Source organism: Asparagus officinalis, chromosome 4, assembly GCF_001876935.1.
Source record: "Asparagus officinalis chromosome 4, Aspof.V1, whole genome shotgun sequence".
Taxonomy (NCBI): Eukaryota; Viridiplantae; Streptophyta; class Magnoliopsida; order Asparagales; family Asparagaceae; genus Asparagus; species Asparagus officinalis.
In genome coordinates this window covers 30,846,765-30,868,057 of record NC_033797.1, presented here as the reverse complement: position 1 = coordinate 30,868,057, position 21,293 = coordinate 30,846,765, and the positions used below count along the sequence as shown (strand labels likewise).

General features: G+C 46.8%; 1 protein-coding gene across 3 annotated transcripts in view; it reads right to left on the bottom strand.

Annotated features, from left to right (window-relative positions):
- Window positions 1-21,293, bottom strand: part of LOC109837090 (protein CTR9 homolog) — a 72,510-nt gene that overhangs the window by 31,908 nt on the left and 19,309 nt on the right. The window lies entirely within an intron of this gene.

The window sequence follows — 21,293 nt, the reverse complement described above, 5'->3', positions numbered from 1 at the left end:
ATTCTAGGGCATCGGACTCGATTAGTTCTTGTACATCATGCTCCGGTGTCGCTTCAGAAAAATTTAGATCATTTTCTACCTGAACAACTACAGTCTCTAAGTCCTTCCTTGAACTGCTTTCTTTTTTTCTCTTTGTAGTTTGTTCTCTACAAAGATAACATCTTTGCTGATAATAACATTGCAGGTAGTAGGATCTTACAAGCGATATCATTTTACTCCGTCAGCACACCCCAAGCATGTACATTTCCTGGATTTTAAATCTAGCTTTGTAATTTCTTGAGCATTGTACATTACGTACACCAGATTTTAAATATATAAAGGTTTGAATAATCAGCTGGCTTGCCAGTCCACATCTCCATCAGTGTCTTTAACTGTATTACAGCTGATGAAGATCGATTCACCACATAACAGACAGTTTTTACTACTTCTACCCAAAAGACTTTATCTAGATTTGTAGTTACCAATATTGCTCTTGTTCTTTCTAACAAAGTTCTGTTCATCCACTCCGCTACTCCATTTGTTGAGGAGTATATATAGTATTGAATTGTTTTTTATGCCTTCTTGCTTGCAGAATGTAAGAAATTTATTATCTGTGTATTCTCCTTCATTATCTGTCCTCAAGCACTTGATCTTCTTTCTAGATTCAAGCTCGAATCGCGCTTTGTAAGCTTTAAAGACTAAGAACATATTATGGTGTTCAAAGTCACCAAAGTGCAATCCTTTACCAGCAACAGACATGTATCCTTCTATATGCACCGCTCAAATCAAATTAACGGTTAAGATCAAGGATCCCGACTTAGCCGACTCGCCGAGTCGACATCTTCATGAGTCGACTCGAAGGGCGGTACTTGTTGGTCCTCTTGTCGAAGACGACTCACTATGAGCCCACTCGACCAATTATCTGAAGTCTTGCGAGGTCGACCCGGGAGGCGTTACTTCTCGGTCAAGCTAAAAGACGACTTCAACCTCGAGCCTCACTCACTGACATCACGTCGGCGTCGCATTAAATACTTGGCAGACCCCATCATGCCTATAGCCCCGATAGCCATCGTGACTCATCGAACCACGTTGGCACCATCATGCCCCAACACTTCGCATTTAATATCAAGGTGACATCTCCTCCACTCGTCGATTAACACCTGTAAAATAGGCGCTGACGTAGTCGCCAGTCGATACTCGTTTGCCGCCATCCTGTGCTCAGCAAAATAGGCGCTGACGTAGTCGCCAGTCGATACTCGTTTGCCGCCATCCTGTGCTCAGCTAAGATTACCATTCTACTATTTTTTTTCACCACTATAAAAAGATGTACTATTCTAAGAACTATCTTAAGTAATTTTGACTGCACTTTAGAACTCACGTAGTTCATTACTTTCCCACTTAAGTTCATCAACTGACTTGATCGTCGGAGGAACAATGGGAAAACTAGTCCCCGTCCTCTCACGAATTGTTACTTGTGCAGACTGAAGCTACTTAACTCAAAACTAGATATTTGGAGAAGTGAGTGGCCCCTAATTAACCTCACCCCTATTATAATAACTTGTTTGATTATTAACATCAACAGTTTGGCGCCCACCGTAGGACATTCTTTTTTTTTTCGAACAAACACATCTGGTTCTGAGGATAGGGCTGATCAGTCTCACCCTGAAGGACCACACCAGAGATATGTGTTAATCCATATGAGATAAGAGCCTGGAGAGAGCCTTCGAACCTACTTCAAGAGGTTCCAAGTGAAGAGGCTGGAGGTTAATGACCTAGGAAATGCGGTCACTATGTCCGCTCTTGTGGCCGGCTTGCAGAACAATAAGTTGTCAACTCACTTGCTAAGAAATCAGTCGCCAATTATGAGCAGCTAATGGCCAAAGCTCATGGACACATGAACATGAAGGGCCCCCGAGCATATAAGATGGCAACCAGGGCCACAGAGACCTCCACGGCCATGACTCCTGCAGCAGTAGTCGCACCAACGACAACACTAGCGCCACCTGTACCACCGACACCTGCAGCAATACCGGTGGCGATGCCGACAACAGAGTCGGCGAGAGCCCTCCCACTGAGGCGGGAATGGCCGAGAGATCCCTCAAGAGTTGACTCCCGCTCTAATTGGTCGGACAGGAGGGACCTACAAAGGGACCTGGCACTAAGGTCCGCTCTCACAATCTTCAACACCTCCCTCGCAGAAGCTCTCGCCATGGTCCAAAGGGGGGCACCTCAAGGAGCCCGCTCTTAAGATGAAGTCGTATCCGCAGAGCCGAGATGCCTAACAGTATTGACACTATCATAGAGATCACTAATGATTACCTCATCCTGAAAAGGGATATTGAGGACCTGATCGGGAGAGGGTACCTGAAGAAGCTTGTCTCTCTGAGAGACCAGAGAGAAGCTCCCCCAGCCAAGGCAGACAGAAAATCCCGCTCGCGGTCGTCCTGTCCTCGACTATACCAAGATAGCTGACCCCAGAGCCCAACCACAAGGGGATCATCAACATAATCAGTGACGGTCCCACCGTCGGAGGGTCGTCCAACAACGCCCGGAAGAGGTATGCCAAGAGGGAATTATAGGTCGACCAATATGATAAGAGGTCGAGAGTGAAGGAGCCCATCTCTTTTGGAGTCGCCGACCTGAAAGGCATCGAAACGCCTCATGACGATCCTATTATCATAACAGTCGGGATTGATGGCTTTCAAGTGAAGAGGATTATGGTCGACACAGGAAGTTCGGTGGACATCTTGAATGTCGATGCCTTCAACCAGATGGGTATCGACAAATCTAGGTTGCTCCACTGTAGAGGCCCCCTCATTGGATTCACTGGCCATACTCTCTTGCCGGAAGGAATGATCACTCTCTCCTTAACGGTAGGAGAACCCCAAGCAATCCACCGTTCAAGTCCAATTCCTGGTAATGGATCTCAAGTCAGCCCATAATGTCATCTTGAACCGAACCGTCCTCCACCTTTTGCGGGTCATCCCTTCAACTTACCACCAGATGGTTAAATTCCTGACTCCTAACAGAGTTGGAGTCGCCAGGAACAACCAGCGAGAGGCCAGGTCCTGCTACCTGCTGTCGACTAAAGGTAAGGGTATGCAATAAGTCATTGAGAAGACTTGTCTCCAAATGGAGAAAGCGACGGAGCGGCAGATGACGACGCCAGTGGAAGAGCTCCAGGAGATACCAGTCGACAGGGAAGGGCAAAGAACAGTCAAGATTGGATCCAGCCTAGTGGAGCCCTTATGGGGAGCATTGATGGAGTTCTTGCAGGCAAACGCTGATGTGTTAGTCTAGGGACCCGAAGCTATGTCGGGGGTTCCCCCGAGGTGATAAGCCACGAGCAGACTGTCGACAGACACACTAAGCTTGTGCGATAGAAGAAGAGACATCTCGGCCCTGAGCGATAGAAGGCGGCTGCCGATAAAGTCGAACGGCTCCTCAGAGCTAGAGCTGGTTTCGTTCGGAAAGACCAATATCCGGAATGGCTCGCCAATGTAGTGTTGGTGAAGAAGGCACTGAACAAATGGAGGATGTGTGTCGACTTCACGGACCTCAACAAAGTTTGTCCCAAGGATAACTATCCCCTGACTCGAATCAATCAGTTAGTCGATGAGAGTGCTGGGCATGAGCTGCTTAGTTTCATGGACACATTCTCTGGCTACAATCAAATTCTCATGGCGGAATATGACCAGGAGAAGTCCTCCTTCATCACCGACCAGGGGACCTATTGCTACAAGATAATGCCGTTCAGACTAAAAAACGTTAGGGCCACTTACCAAAGACTTGTTAGCAAAGTCTTCAAGCACCAGATCGGTCGTAATTTGGAAGCTTATATGGACGATTTGTTGGTGAAGTCAAAACAAGCGTCGGCCCATTTATCAGATTTGGGCGAGACATTCTCCACCCTTCGACGTTACCGCATGGAGCTCAATCCCGCTTATCGTGTCTTTGGGGTATAATCAGGAAAGTTTCTGGAGTTCATGATCACACAGAGAGACATAGAGGTCAACCGCGAAAAGATAGCCGCCATAGAGTGACTACCCGAGCCGTGCACCTTGAAGGATATGCAGAAGCTGAATGGAAAGATAACGATGCTGGGTCGATTCCTCTTCAAATCTGCCGAAGGAACCTCCCATTCTTCAAAACTTTGAGGGGAAGCAAGAGCATGGAGTAAGATTTGGACGGCTGAATGCAGTGTAGCTTTTCAGGATCTCAAGGTCTACTTGAGTACCAAACCACTGCTGAGCCAGCCCATAAAAGGGGAGACTTTGTACCTATATATGACTGTCTCCTCCAAAGCCGTCAGTTCCGTTCTTATTCGAGAAGAAGAGAACGTCCAGAAACCCGTGTACTACGTGAGCTGAATTCTGAAAGTGAGCGAGCTCAACTACACCTTCGTAGAGAATGCTGTTTTCACCCTCATCATCACTACGAGGAGACTCCGCACTTACTTCCAAGCTCATACTGTAATTGTGCAGACAAGTCTGTCTCTGAAGAAAGCGCTCGGTAGCCCTACACTTTTGGAAGAATGGTCGCATGGGCAGTCAAACTCAGCGAACATGATGTACAGTTTGAGTCCAGGACGACTATCAAAGCCCAAGCATTGGCCGAATTTCTAATCGAGTCACCATCATCAAGCGATGAGCCAGATGCCCCCTCACCGTCGACTCGCCAAGAACCTCTAGTGCCCCAACGGTCCAGGCACCTGCCCTACAGGTTCGTCGCACTCAAGCGATGATCCAGATGCCCCCTCACCGTCGACTCGCCAAGAACCTCCAGTGCCCCCAACGGTCCAGGCACCTGCCCTATAGGTTTGTCGCACTTCGGAATATGATTCGCCCGAGTTTGCTTCATGGTGGTTGTTGAAAGAGGATGGGTCCTCTAGAGAAGCCGGTAGTAAAGTGGGAGTGGTCTTACATAGCCCCGATGGGTTGACGCACGAACACTCCCATCTTTTTTTATTTCACGGCCTCAAATAATGAAGCTGAATATGAGACTTTTCTTACTGGCCTTTGAGTGACACAAGTGCTGAAGGTAGAACGCCTCTATATATTGGCCGACTCACAATTGGTCGTACAACAGGTAAATAGGCAAGATGTAACTAAAGACCCGATGATGGCCTTATACCTCAAAGCGGTTAAGGAGTTATTGGCCGACTTTATAGACTTCAAGATGGCCCAAGTCCCCCGTGCTCTCAACACCTGGGCAGATGCCCTCTCCAAGCTCGGCTCAACAAGCTTAAGAATCAACTCAAGGCCTGTTTACACCGACACTCTAGAGCAACCCAGCATTTCCAAGTCGTCGGAGACCGTCATGGAAACCGAGACGCCCATGGTGCCCTATTGGTTGGATCCCATTACCCTCTACCTAACATAGGGCATCTTGCAAGAAGATCCCACCGAAGCCAGGCGTCTGTAAAGGAACTCTTGCCGCTATCTCATGATCGACGAGAAGCTCTATAGGACGTCATACTCGAGCAACAATGTTAGACCCTACTTACGATGCCTTCGGCCACCAGTAGCCGGCTATATTCTCAATGAGATCCATGAGGGAACATGTGAAAATCATCCTCGCGCAGAAAGTCATCCGCCAATGGTACTACTGGCCCATTATACTGGTCGATTCAAGGTAGCTCATCTCTCAGTGCAAGAAGTACCAATTTTTCTCATCCATCATACAAGCAATAACCACCGAACTAACTTCCATCCTAAGTCTCATACCTTTTGCTCAATGGGGATTGGATTTGACAGGTTCTCTCCCCATAGCTTCAGGACAGAGGAAGTTTCTCATTGTGACAAATAACTACTTCACTAAATGGATTGAAGCTGAATCCTTGGCCAAAATCGATGAAAGCAACGTCACAAATTTTATATGGAAGTCCATCGTCTGTCGCTTTGTTGTGCCCCTTTCCTTCGTGTCTGACGATGACACTCAATTCGACAGCGGAGGCTTCTGAAGCTTTTGTGAAGAATATAACATTCGCCTCAAGTTCTCCTCAGCCGCCCATCCCAAATCCAATGGACTTACAAAGACCACTAACAAGTGCATCCTCCAAATGTTGAAGAAGGTGGCGCGACGGTAGAGAACTGGGTTGAAGAATTGCCTAGTATCCTTTGGTCTTACCGCACTACCCACAAGAACTCAATTGGGGAGACTCCGTTCAAGCTAACCTATGGTGTTGAGGCGGTTACTCCAGTCGAAGTAGGCATGCCAACCATTCGACTGTAACACTTCGACGAGGGCATAAACTCGGAAGGACTTCAGGTCCGGCTCGATCTCCTGGATGAAATCTGAGAGAAAACGCTCTGGACTCAGGTCATCAATCAGCAACGAATCGTCCGGTACTACAATAGCAAGATCCGACCAATGAGGTTCAACGTTGGTGACCTCGTTCTTCGTAAAGTCGCATTCGACAGAGACACCAGAAGAGGCAAGCTACCTCCTAACTGGGAGGGCCCATACACAGCTCTTAAGGAGTTGCGAGTAGGCACCTACCGGCTAAGAGCCCCGGATGGAAGAATCCTACAATAACCTTAGAATATTGAGCATCTCAAAAGATATTTTCAATAATATTGTACAAAATCTCATTCATTAAATGAAATCCTGTCGAATCGGACTCTTGTGTCGCACATTGTTATTGAGGAGCGCGCCCTGGACGCGGGACGCTTCGGGCTGGGACAATTGTGCCGCGCACTAGAGGCGAGGCGCTGCACGCACATGAGGCGCGCACCTCGCGTGAGCCGCTGTGCGCCTTGCGTACGCGTCATGTGCGCCTCGCGCGCGCCTCGTGTGCGCTTGACACCTGCATCATGTAATAGACACTTTCTTCTATTTTTTAAATAATTTATATATTACATATTTACAGCATATAATACTCTTTCTTGCTAGTTACTAATCCATAGTCCATCTTTTCATGTTTAACCTATAAAAAAATAGTAATTAGTAATTTAGTATACTTGTTTGCTAATTGTAACTTTCTTCTCTAATTAGCATGCTAACGTAATTAGTAATTTAGTATACTTGTTTGCTAATTGTAACTTTCTTCTCTAATTAGCATGCTAACTAGAACATTATGAACATGTAAATATGCTTGTTTGCTAATTGTAACTTTCTTCTCTAATTAGCATGCTAACTAGAACATTATGAACATGTAAATATGCAATTGCTACCTCCATTCTTCATCTTTTCATGCTAACTAGCAAATAGCAATTAAGAATGCTAACTAGAAAATTATGAAAAATCATGTTTGTTAATCACTTAATTGTTACTTAAAAATACATATATCATATTTTAAATGAAAATACATATTTCTTATTTGTTACTTGTTTTGTTTCATAGACTTTTGCTTATGTTGGAGATTATCTTGTATTGTGATTTGTGGAAACTTATGAACTTCTCTATGTTATGCATGCTAATTAAGACTCTTTCGTGATTTAGTAGGTGAACTTATATTTCTTAGTCTTTTTATGTGATAATTTATAAACATGTTGCTTATATGCTTCTTTGTCTTATGTTGGAAAAATATTAGTTTGAGTTGTGCGCCTCAATTCAATGAGGTACGCGCATCGTTGTGCGCCTTACGCATAGTGCGTATAAGAGGCCTTTGCGCCCCGCATTGCGCCTTGCACCTCGATAACACTGGTGTCACACTCTCGTAGTATCAAATCTATGCATGAATCATAAGCCCTTGGTGCCTTCTCAGGGTAAACCCGAGGTACACTTGCCATTCGGTCGACTCCCATATTTACCACCCGACCATCACAGCTGAGCGGAAAGACCCATGCGTCCTCACTAAGACCTAAGCACCTAACCTCTGGGCTGTCATTTTATCAAAGACCTAGGCGTCCACATTAAGTCTTAGGCATCCAACCTCCAGGTTATTATTTTGTCAAAGATCTAGACGTTCTCACTAAGACCTAGACACCCAACCTCCAGGTTGTTATTTGCTAAAAAGACTCAGGCATCCACATTAAGTCCTGGGCACCCAACGTTTTAGTCGTCCTCAACAAAAAGACCGAGACATCTCACCAACAAGAGAAAATACAAACAAGCCGGTCGACTCGCCCCGTCAACACTCGGATCGCCCAAATGCAACCGGCTCACGACAACTATTCTCTCAATCAGAACAAAGAAACAAGCTACCAAAGCTAAACAAGGGACAATTGGAGGCAAATTCCAAAGTGAGAGTAAAGTTCAAATCTTTATCCTAAACTCTGAAGAAATTTTATTACATTATCTACACTGATATTTACAAAAAAAGAAAGAAAAGATACAAGCCCTCAGATCTCTCAGCCAGATCCGGGAGTAAGGCTTGGAAGATCCTCTGCCGAAGCTGGAGGGGTGGGAGCGGTAGAAGAGGAAGCAGGAGGGACTTCACCGGGGTTGTCTCCTGACTCCTCATCATCATCCCCGTCGTCCAAGGCTAGCTCCAGCCCTCCTTTCACCTCGATCACCTTTTAGGAGGTCAAGGCAGCAAGAGACTTGGGGAGGATAGAGACGGTCAAGCGCGGGTCGAGAGATAGGAGGAAGCATTGAGATCAGGTAGTTGACACCAGCCTTGCAAGCCAAGGACCACCGCGATTTTTCCTAAGGGACTGTGACGCTAGTCATTGACTACTTTCGCCTTATGCTGTTCTAAGTCCGATTCTCTAGATCCTTAACGATTGTGGTGGACGTCTGGTGAGCCGATCGCTCCTCCTCAAGGTCTCGCTTCAGTTGCTCAGCCGAAAGACGACTCGATCGAACATCCTCCTCGGCCTTCACTTTAAGGCGCCTCTCAGACTCGACCTTCCCCTCTAGAGAAGTTAGGCGACCGTCGTGCTCAAAAATTCCTTGCTGGAGACGGCTAACCTCCTCCTTCAACTAGGCCACCTTGTCTTGAAACTTCTCAATAAAGGTCGTCTGTTTGGCACCATAGGTTCTATACCCTTTGATGAGCTTTTCTTTCATGTCTAGCTCTCAATGCCAGTTAGCCTCAATGTTGTTCAGCTCGGCCTCCAATGCGGCAACCCTCTTCTCAGCTTCCTCTATGGCCGATTTCTCCTTAGCCAACCCCGCCAACTCAGGAGGGGAGTTGTACATGTAGGAGAGCATGCTAAACAGCTCCGACTCTAGCAGTACCCCCCAGACAAAGTAACTTTTGAGGGCCAAGTGGAAGCTGACGCTAGGCATCTCCTACAAGAACGCCTCGTCCCTTAGGAGGGTAAACTGTTGGACAGCTCGGACTTGGGCAGTTGTTAACCCCAAGACCGAGCTCTCTTTGTCGAGAGGCTGCTCTGCGACGTAGGACCCTAGACTTCTCCTAGACTTGGGGATCAAGCCCCGCAATCTAATGGCGGAAAGGCCAGCAGCTGTCCTCTTGCTCCTCGCCGGCCTCGCCCGCCAAAGATTCTAGAAGGGGCACTGCTTGCTCTTCGTCACCTCCTGAAGTCCCGACAGGCTCCTTACCTGGCCTGCGGGATGGTTCAGGCCTAGGGCTTGGGCTGACTGTCTCCTCAGCAAGAGCCCTAACTTCAGCAATCTCGACCGCTAGAGCCTCCCCCGCTGACCTAGGGGGAAGCGTCATTGATAACGACGATCTCAATCGACTGTTGCTCTTCGGCCGGCTGCTGTTGCTCTTCGGCCGAGTTGACCTGGACTTGCTCAGTCGACCCACTCGGCCCTTGGTCCATCTTGGCCTTCACCTTGGCCTTCACCTTGGCCTTCACTCTCTGTCACGTCAACTGGGTAGCAATCGCGACCACTCTCGACCTTACCCTTAAACCTCTTCTGGGGCCTCGTGAGCGAGCCCGATTCCTCACCCCTCGCATTTCTCTTAGGGCTTTTTTCAAGGGGGAGGGCCAACATGCTCTCTCTCACCTTGTTGGCCTCAATAGGTGAGACCATCGACACGCTCACCACACGGAGAGATGCTGTCTCGAAGAGATTTCCTATCTCACGAGACCCGACATAAGAGTGGATCTTCTCCAGCTACTGCCTCTCCTAAGCAGTAAGGACGCACAACTTCAGCACATCCTTGTTAATCTTAAGTCAATCAAGGGAGGACAAGATGTCGTCGGTCCCGAAGACCCATATAAACTGCTCCTTTCAGTCTCTATTCGACTCTGGAGCATCAGATACCAACTTACAACCCCCAGTATAGCGGATGAAGTAATGGAGGTCCTTCTTTGTCGACTTGACATTGACTAAGTTCCCTAACAGGTGCATGCTCGGCGGGACGCCGACCCGGTGGCAAATTACTACGAAGCCCACCAAACCCCAATCGCGTTGGGGGTGAACTGGGAGGGGATACCCCAAGAGTAACACATACATTCCTAATAACACATACATTCCTAATGAAGGAATGGAGCGGCAACCGAAGCCCATACTCAAGATGGGCGATGTACAGCGACGACTTGTTCTGGTCGTGGCGGTACACCGGCTCATCCATGCTCGGCGCTGAAAACGTAAAGGTCTTGGGGAGGTCATAGAGCTCGTAGTACATCTTGAGCTCTTCAATGCAGATCTTTGATCGGATCGGTCAGAGAAGATTAATTTTTCTCCTCATTACGGCCAATGGTGGAAGTCTAAACAGCCATGAAAGATGGTTAAGGAAATTTGGGAAATTAGAGAGACAAGCGCCAAAGATTTAAAGCAAAAAAGTTTGTGAAGAAAACCTCTTTTCGCTACTAGTGGGGCTATAAATAGCACCCAAGGGAGACATGTGGAATAATCTGAACGGTCAGCTTGTTTCAAAATGAACGGACGAGATACACTTCAAAATCCACACGGTCTGCACAAAACTCGAAGCGCTACCCCCTTTTACTCCACACCTCTCCGCTCAAAAATCGAAGAGACGTCATAACTCTCTAGCTTCTAATGACGTCATCACGTCGTTTCAAACAGTAATGTTTCACCTGCCTAATAAAGACTTCTAGAAACTCACCGAACAATGTCTATTAGATGTACAGTCGACCAGACGCAGTAGACCCTCAAGAGTCGACAACGGACTTGAAAGAAAACTCTCCACATAGCTCACCTTCCATAGAAGCCGACGTATAACTCTCAGGCACTCGCCCCAAGTAGTTTATACGCCGAGTAACAAGGGTCATCCGCTCAAGTGGCTCCAAGCACAATAAAGTTGGACAAGAAACAACTGATCGAGTTCGAGACATATTTTCTCGACGAAAGACGAGTCCCCTTGAGTTAGCAGTCAAATTCACAAGCCTATGATGGAGCTAATTCATCCAGAAGACCCAAAATAAGATCGCATAGCACAAGGAAAATAATTAGGCTTAAAAAATCTCTTTATTCATTTGTAAGGAGTGTATACAAGATACATATGCACATATATACAAAAGCAAAGGACCTTCCATAGAAGCCGACGTATAACTCTCAGGCACTCGCCCCAAGTAGTTTATACGCCGAGTAACAAGGGTCATCCGCTCAAGTGGCTCCAAGCACAATAAAGTTGGACAAGAAACAACTGATCGAGTTCGAGACATATTTTCTCGACGAAAGACGAGTCCCCTTGAGTTAGCAGTCAAATTCACAAGCCTATGATGGAGCTAATTCATCCAGAAGACCCAAAATAAGATCGCATAGCACAAGGAAAATAATTAGGCTTAAAAAATCTCTTTATTCATTTGTAAGGAGTGTATACAAGATACATATGCACATATATACAAAAGCAAAGGAAAAAGATAGGAAAGACCTAGAAGACTAAGAGAGGTCCATTCCCGCTCCTAGAGTCCAAGGCAAGGAGCCACCGATAACAATCGACGGCAGAGTTGAGCAGTCACCTCCTTCGTCGGTCCTCCCGCCTGGCACCCTGGGAACTTCATCCTCGACTCCCCATCTTCCTTATCAAGATCGAGTCCCCCCTCCAAGTGCTTCCACCTTCACTAACTCATTTAAACACTTGGCTACAATGGGAGGATAATGGAAGCAATCGGATAGGTTCCTCATCTCGACTAGAAGCTGTGCCAAGAGGTAGTCGTACTCAGCCTTACAGGCTGTCGCCACCTCTGTCTTTCCAATAAGGCCTTGACGATACCCCTCTATGATTTCCTCGTGATAAAGTGCAGACTTGAGGTAGGCCTTGCGACTTTAGGCCATTGCCAGTGATTCCTGCAAGTGGGCGACCTCCCATTAAAGTTCGACAAGCGCTGCATGCTCCTCATCCAGTTGACGCATTGCATGCACTACTGTCTGCTTCTCAACTTCGACTTGTGCCTTAGCACGGTCCCTCTCCTGGAGAGCTTCATCCAGTCTCCTGGCCTTCCTGTTGCTCTCATCCAACTCTAGCCTAAGCTTGTTAACCTCGGGAGCTCTTGGGGCTGGCGTCTCCGAAGCCCGTTCCGAGTCGACCCTTCTGCCATCTTTTAAGGAAGCATCCTCTCCTAAGAGCTTGAGATATGAAGTCCGGATCTGCTCCATCCAACCGTATATCTCTTACTTCACCAACACCCTTCGAACCAAGTAGCTCCGAAGGGTTTGATGGAGGACGGCATTACGAACCCCCTTCAAGGACTCCTCGTCTTGAGGAAGCCAAAACTGCTCGACCGCTCTCGACTGAGTCAGGCGAGAACTAAGGACAGACCCTCTGATGTTAAGATGATGAGAAGGCTGATAACGGTGCTCAGGGCCATGCTCCTATACGAATCGAGGGCCGACCCCCGAAGATCTAATGAGGTAATGCCTTATTTTGCCCCATTCTTCCTCCCTAATCTCAGCAACGCGATGAGGATAGGGATACTCCAGTCTTGTGGGAGGCGTCGTCTATTCCTCAACCGGCTCTTTTCCTCGATGGGGCGACTAGCTACAACAGGCAGATGACCCCCCTTCGCCAGCAAAGGTACTGGCCTCGACCTCAACTTCTTCCTGAGGAGCCTCAGCCTCCTCTCCTCAAGCTAACTCGTCCACATGAATGATGTCGATCTCGACCACCTCGACCGCCGCCCAAGGTACTGGCTCTTCATCGGCCTCCTCCTTTGCTTATGGACGAGGGCGGCAGAAGGCTCTTCCTCACCCGTCTCTGCCTCCATAGGGAGTAAGTCGCGACAGAGGCGCTTTTGGAGCCTTGCAGATGGCTCTTCCTGAGGGTCAGTCAGAGGAGCGGACGGTGTCATCGTCGCTTCTGCCGTTCCTAAAATCAGGGCAGAAGTCCTCTCCTGGTCCCTGGCTGAGGGAGGTATGACAGATACACTGGCCACCCGCAAGACCGAGTTATCAAGCAGGTGCTCGACTCGGTAAGAGCTAGCATACGTCTTGATTTGATCCAGCGCGTCCCTCTCAACGTCGAGCAAGTCACCGACCATTAGCGCCTCCCTCCTTATTTCGGGTCAGTTCGAGCAACCCAGCTCCAAGTCATCCCCCACGGTCTAGATGAACTTCTTCTTCTAGTCCCTGTTCGAGTCAGGAAGGTCGGTAATGAGTCTATACTTCCCCACCATTTGGAAATGAAAATGGGGCTCGGTCTGGTTCACCTTAATACTCACCAAATGATCCAAGATTCGCAGGGATGACTTTATTGCCAGCCAATGGTAAGTCACCACGAACCCCATCAAGGTTGCGATGACGTTCAGCTTCATCTGGGCTGGCGATACCCCTAAAGCTGCAAAGTCTTGTTAGATAAAAGGGTGCAAGAGCAACCGCAGACCAAACTCCAAATGCTTCAAGTAAAGTAGACCCCAGTCTGGCCCATGATCGTAGACGACCTTCGACCTCGTCGGGGCCATTAGCTCATACTCTCGGGCGATATCAAACCTCCCGTGGAGCGTCCTCTTCTATATCTAGGTCACATTGGAGTGAAACTCTGCCAGAAGAGCCCGTCAGTCTACGGGATCTGATGCCATCATAAGGAGAAGTGATCGTCGGAGAAAGATAAGCAGGAAGAATCTCGATTTCTCAAAAGGGAATTTTAAAAGACGATAACCGTCATCTCCATGGCCCTGTCTTTATATATGGGTTGTTCAATTCGTAGCTACCGGAATCTCAATGGTCGGATCAAGCTTTGTCTAACGACCGAGATTAATTATTAAAATCCGAAGCAACATTTCAAGGATCGAGACGCAGCCCACTAAATCTCGAATAACATGCAGTCAAAAAAAATGTGTGGTGACGTCAGACACGTAAATGCTGAAGAGACTTTTCAATTCTCATTTAATGCACACCCATGTCCGTTAAGAGCAACTCTTATTTCACTCGGACCATGCCCAAGCCGACTCCAAGTGAAAGGGGCTAACTGTTATGGTGTTCAAAGTCACCAAAGTGCAACAGACATGTGTCCTTTGCCAGCAACGGACATGTGTCCTTTGCCAGCAACGGACATGTGTCCTTTTACATACACCGCTCAAATCAAATTAATGGTTAAGATCAAGGATCCTGACTTAGCCGACTCGTCGAATCGATATCTTCATGAGTCGACTCTAAGGGTGCTACTTGTCGGTCCTCTTGTCAAAGACGACTCACTACGAGCCCACTCGACCAATTATCCGCCTTGCGAGGTCGACTCGAGAGGCGTTACTTCTCAGCAAGCTAAAGGAAGACTTCAACCTCGAGCCTCACCCACTGACACCACATCGGCGTCGCATTAAATGCTTAGCAGGCGCCATCATGCCTCTAGCCCCGATAGCCATCATAACTCATCGGACCACGTCGACACCGACATGCCCCAATCACTTCGCATTTAATGCCGAGCTGACCTCTTTTCCACTCGTCGATTGACACTTGTAAAGTAGGCGCCGACATAGCCGCCAGCCCATACTCATTTTCCGCCATCCTATGCTCGGCTGAGATTACCATTTTTCCACCACTATAAAAAGATGTACTATTCCAAGAACTATCTTAAGCAATTTTGACTGCACTTTAGAACTCACGTAATTTATTACTTTCCCACTCAAGTTTACTGACTGACTGACTTGATCGTCGAAGGAACAACAGAAAAATTAGTCCTTGTTCTCTCACGAATTGCTATTTATGCAACTGTAGCTACTCAACTCAAAATCAGATATTCGGAGAAGTGAGCGGCCCTTAATCAACTTCACCCCTATTATTGTGGTAATTCACCATCTAAAAACAAAAATATCGAGAAACTATGTTTTTATAGGCCCAAAAGAGATATGACCCAAACCAGCTTAGCGGCCTAAAGCCCAACCAAGAACGAGTCTATTGACCCGTCGAGCAAACGAGTCATCTTTACCGACGTGAAGTGCGGGATTAGTCGATCCCTCATAAATCGAGACGACTCCTCAATAATCGGCTCGACTATCTACTCGGCTATCTCCTCGGCCAGAAGCTCACTCGACTATCTGATCGGCAAATCATAGGAACGACTTGAAAGCTAACCTGTCTCTACTGAGGGGATAAAATCCAACTCAGCTTTCTTCAGATATACATCAATCAACACTATAATATTGATCGATCCCATCAAGATCTCAACTCTAACAAATCTCAGGTATAAACAGCTTACTCTGCTCATAAGTTACTTCCCAGATATCACTAAGATATCCTCTCATGTGCTCGAATGACTTCATTTCCAGTCGCCAGCCGACATCTGTAAAGCAAAGAATGGCTAAGAAGCCAGCCTATCTTCCGCCAATGCCTCATCTGACAAATCCAGGATATGTTGGAGACATCCTCTCATGTGCTCAAATGACTTCCCCTCCAGTCGCCAGCTGACATCTGTAAAGTAAAGAATAACTCAGCAGCCTGTTTGCTCACCCCACCACCACCCTCCTGTACATAGTCAAAGCCAAGGGTTAGAATCAAGGGGCGAAGGACTATAAAATGGAGGAAGGAGGGTAAGGAAAGGGAGGTTCTTCTTTCTTTTAATCTTGACTCGACTAAGAGGCTGGACTTTCATTAAATTCGGGGGATCATTTCTCCCTCTTGACCTTTTTTTTTTACTAATAACTCTAAAAGAGTACCCTCTTATGAGGACCTCAATGGTCCCGGGACTCCCTCAAACCCCACTCAAGCTCACCAGCTGACTTGACCGTCGGAGGTACCACGGGGGAAACAAGCTCCGCCCTCTTAAAGGTTCATTCTTCTTATTTATGCAGAAGAATCAGGAATTTTAATCCAAGGATCGGGCATAAAGTCGGAGGAGGAGTCGGCCCCATCTCTCATCCTCTCACTCTTCGTCATCAGCGGATAGCTCCCATCGACTGTGTGATCTCGGACATCAACAGTTTGGCGCCCACCGTGAGGCTCGTTTTCTTCTCTAAGACATGCCCAATTCTGAGCAGGAGCCTGATCTTGTTCATCCTTGAAGAAGAATACCGGAATCGCATCATTCAAGCTAAACAAAGCCTGGAATCGCATCATTCAAGCTAAGGAGGATTAGCCTATGACTATGAGGAGCCAACATAGGCGCAACCCTTGAGGGCTTCAACAACTTTCTGGAGAGTATTTGCCAAGTAGGTCATCCACCAGAAGATGGACCCACTACCAGAACCCCGAGAGCCCTCCTAAGAAAAGACACCACTACGGTGCTTGTCTGGCTTAAAAATGAAGCACAAACTTCTTATCGCCGACACAGATGAACTCCACCTCCTGGACAGCCAAGGAGCTTGGAGTCGGATCACAAAACAGAACCTCACCTCCAACAAAGGTTATGATTAGATTTAATACCGCTTAAGCTCCCATCGGCGATAGCTCATTCGAGCTTAGGAGCAGTGATTAAGTCTGTGGCAGTCTCCTCGGACCATCACCACCTTCAGAAGAGAGTTCCTACTTACTAAGGATGAGATAGCGGGAAAAACTTGGAGGGCCACCTGATAATTACTTCCTCAGGAAATCCAGTCCTTAGCCCCTGGCAGAAGTTCGAACCACCAAAGCCGAAGCAAGCACTAGTGGTCGAAGCATGCGACTCGTACTATACTTACAAGAAGATTCCTCCATTCACAGGATGGTCCAGTCGTTGCTATTCCTAGAATCCCCCAGGGGAAACTATGATCCCATCAAATTCCAGGAAACAAAGCATCGGCGTCTGAGGTTTCACCAACAAGAAGCCCCCATCACAAAAGTTGCCTAGCCTTCTGTTAAACACCAACCTCCGAAGACTCAATCAATAGGACACTGGCCATACAGGGTAACTAACGGTGATGAAGCAATATCTATTAAAAATCATCACATCCACCGTCGGCCTGCAAAGACCTCAACAAGGACTCAAGTTCAGAAAGGTCCTGACCGATGAGATGGCAAATATGTCGACAACTCAGCGACGTCTAAAGCCAAACAGTTCGCCCTCAAAAGAGAGGGCAACATCCGAGTCCGGATATTCAACGACTGGCGACTTAGTGTCCTAAGCCACCCAGTAACGAAGATGGTCAATAAAGCAACGACTCGCCCTCGTCAAAAAGAGGAACGTTCAAAGACGACAAGAAACAACCAAGAAAGTTCCGTTTCGGTGGCCTTATCTCCTGCAAAAGGCAGCCTTAAAAATTCATATGAGCAGAGAATAAGAATTCGACGCTATTCGGACGTTAAATGTTGATAAATTACGCTCCATGATGTACAAATTTCAACAATTAATAAAAAACATCAAAGACCTAGTCGACTCTTAAGGGTTCTAGGCATTCGGCTTCCGAGTCGGATTTAAAAGACCTTGGCTCCTCCTCAGAATAAGCCTAAGGCCCAACGACTTCTCAATCGGTAACCAAGACCTTGACTCCTTCTCAGGATAAGCCCAAGGTACAACGACTTCTCAGTCGAATATCAAGACCTTGGCGCCTCCTCGGGATAAGCCCAAGGCACGACTCCTCAGTCGGCAATAAAAACCTTAGCTCCTTATCAGGGTAAGCCCAAGGCACAACTGATGGTCGATTCCTCTTGCTCTCATCGACCATCATGATTAAGACATTGGCTCCTCCTCAGAGTAAGCCCAAGGCACAACGATTCCTTAGTTGGTAACAAAGACATTGGTTCCTTATCAGGGTAAGCCTAAGGCACAACTGGTGGTCGATTCCTCCTGCTCTCATCGACTATCATGGTCAATACCTTAGCTCCTCCTCAGGGTAAGCCCGATGCACAACGACTCCTCAGTCGGCAATAAAAACATTGACGCCTCCTCAAGATAAGCTCAAGGCATAATAACTTCTCAGTTGGTAACCAAGACCTTGGCTCCTTCTCAGGATAAGCCCAAGGCACAACGATTTCTCAGTCAAATATCAAGACCTTGGCGTCTCCTTAGGATAAGCCCAAGGCACGACTCCTCAGTCGGCAACAAAGACCTTGGCTCCTTATCAGGGTAAGCCCAAGGTACAACTAGTGGTCGATTCATCCTGCTCTCATCGACCATCATGGTCAAGACCTTGACGCCTTCTCAGGGTAAGCCTAAGACATAACGACTCCTCAGTCGGCAACAAAGACCTTGGCTCCTTATCAGGGTAAGCTTAACACACAACTGGTGGTCGATTCCTCCTGCTCTCATCGACCATCATGGTCAAGACCTTAGCTCCTCCTCAGGATAAGCCCAAGGCACAACGACTCTTCAGTCGGCAACAAAAACATTGGCTCATTATCAGGATAAGCTCAAGGGACAATGCCTTATCAGTCGAATATCAAATCATTATCTCCTTATCAGGATAAACCTAAGGCACAACGACTTCTCAGTCGAATATCAAGGCCTTGGTACCTTGTCAGGAATAAACCCAAGGCATAACTATTTGACCAACTCCCACAGTCGTCTCTCGATCTTAAAGGAAATTTAAGGACCTTGACGACAACATAAGACCTAGACACAACCTACGGGTCGTTGTCTAATCAAAATAGGCCTTGCAACCACTCGCACTAAGGTACGATTCCTGCAAGCATGACAATCTATCGAGATAAAATAAACAAGTTGTCGATCAGATTGCTCAGCCAAGCATAGAGCATTCAAAGTAAACTAATTGTAGTTCTACATATGGATCGACATTATGCAATTAATTTACTCAAACTACAAAACTCGAGCCAAATGCTTAGGCATAAAAGCAAAAATTTGTCTTTCATTCAAAAAGTTTCATTACAATATGTCCTCCATAGTTCTAAAAAAAGGGGAGAAACGGCGGGATATCTTTAATGCCCATGACCGAGTCCCGAAGAAGGGCCTGATCGCCCCCTGGCCGTCGCTAAAAAAGAGTCGCCAAGGGAGTCATCAGTCGACCTCAAAGCATCCACTTCTTGTTCCAGTCCCTGGATAGTACTTGACTGTTTGGAGCTGATGGTCTGGTAGCGCCCCAGCAACCTCTCCGTCTCGACGACCAATTCAACCTCCGAGGCAGCAGCTTGTCTCTCTGTCTCTTCCCTGGATGATCTTTTTACGGCCAGCATGTGTTCGAGCCGGCGGAATAGACACTATAAGAAATCTAATATTTAACGACAAAAATTAGTGAAGAGACCAGTTGATCATCATTAATGTGTATATAATGACGACGGGTTTTAAAGCATTCATCAAGTGATTACAAATATTAGAGAAATGATGTGAGATAGGATAACAGATTTTTAGTCCTTTCATTGATTCATTGATTTGATCCTAATACCGTCGTTATTGAGTCTCCATAAAGATGACACAAAGCCCTTGGCTTTTCTTAAAGGTAAGCCCAAGGCACAACATATGGTTCGATTTTGTCTTCTCTGATCGGCCATCATGATCAAGACATTGGCTCCTCATCAGAATAAGCCCAAGGCGTAACGACTCCTCAGTCGGCAACAAAGACCTTGGCTCCTTATCAGGGTAAGCCCAAGGTACAACTAGTGGTCGATTCATCCTGCTCTCATCGACCATCATGGTCAAGACCTTGACGCCTTCTCAGGGTAAGCCTAAGACATAACGACTCCTCAGTCGGCAACAAAGACCTTGGCTCCTTATCAGGGTAAGCCCAAGGTACAACTAGTGGTCGATTCATCCTGCTCTCATCGACCATCATGGTCAAGACCTTGACGCCTTCTCAGGGTAAGCCTAAGACATAACGACTCCTCAGTCGGCAACAAAGACCTTGGCTCCTTATCAGGGTAAGCTTAACACACAACTGGTGGTCGATTCCTCCTGCTCTCATCGACCATCATGGTCAAGACCTTAGCTCCTCCTCAGGATAAGCCCAAGGCACAACGACTCTTCAGTCGGCAACAAAAACATTGGCTCATTATCAGGATAAGCTCAAGGGACAATGCCTTATCAGTCGAATATCAAATCATTATCTCCTTATCAGGATAAACCTAAGGCACAACGACTTCTCAGTCGAATATCAAGGCCTTGGTACCTTGTCAGGAATAAACCCAAGGCATAACTATTTGACCAACTCCCACAGTCGTCTCTCGATCTTAAAGGAAATTTAAGGACCTTGACGACAACATAAGACCTAGACACAACCTACGGGTCGTTGTCTAATCAAAATAGGCCTTGCAACCACTCGCACTAAGGTACGATTCCTGCAAGCATGACAATCTATCGAGATAAAATAAACAAGTTGTCGATCAGATTGCTCAGCCAAGCATAGAGCATTCAAAGTAAACTAATTGTAGTTCTACATATGGATCGACATTATGCAATTAATTTACTCAAACTACAAAACTCGAGCCAAATGCTTAGGCATAAAAGCAAAAATTTGTCTTTCATTCAAAAAGTTTCATTACAATATGTCCTCCATAGTTCTAAAAAAAGGGGAGAAACGGCGGGATATCTTTAATGCCCATGACCGAGTCCCGAAGAAGGGCCTGATCGCCCCCTGGCCGTCGCTAAAAAAGAGTCGCCAAGGGAGTCATCAGTCGACCTCAAAGCATCCACTTCTTGTTCCAGTCCCTGGATAGTACTTGACTGTTTGGAGCTGATGGTCTGGTAGCGCCCCAGCAACCTCTCCGTCTCGACCAATTCAACCTCCGAGGCAGCAGCTTGTCTCTCTGTCTCTTCCCTGGATGATCTTTTTACGGCCAGCATGTGTTCGAGCCGGCGGAATAGACACTATAAGAAATCTAATATTTAACGACAAAAATTAGTGAAGAGACCAGTTGATCATCATTAATGTGTATATAATGACGACGGGTTTTAAAGCATTCATCAAGTGATTACAAATATTAGAGAAATGATGTGAGATAGGATAACAGATTTTTAGTCCTTTCATTGATTCATTGATTTGATCCTAATACCGTCGTTATTGAGTCTCCATAAAGATGAAGCGGTCCATTACCTTCATTGATTAGACTCCTAATCATAATAGGACTCAAATTAACCAATTACTACATAACAAATCCCACAACCAAATAAAACACTCATCTTTCTCCTACTCTTCTCCCTATCGATCTCAAACCCTAACCCCGCCAACGCCTTCTCCACCCACGACCTATTC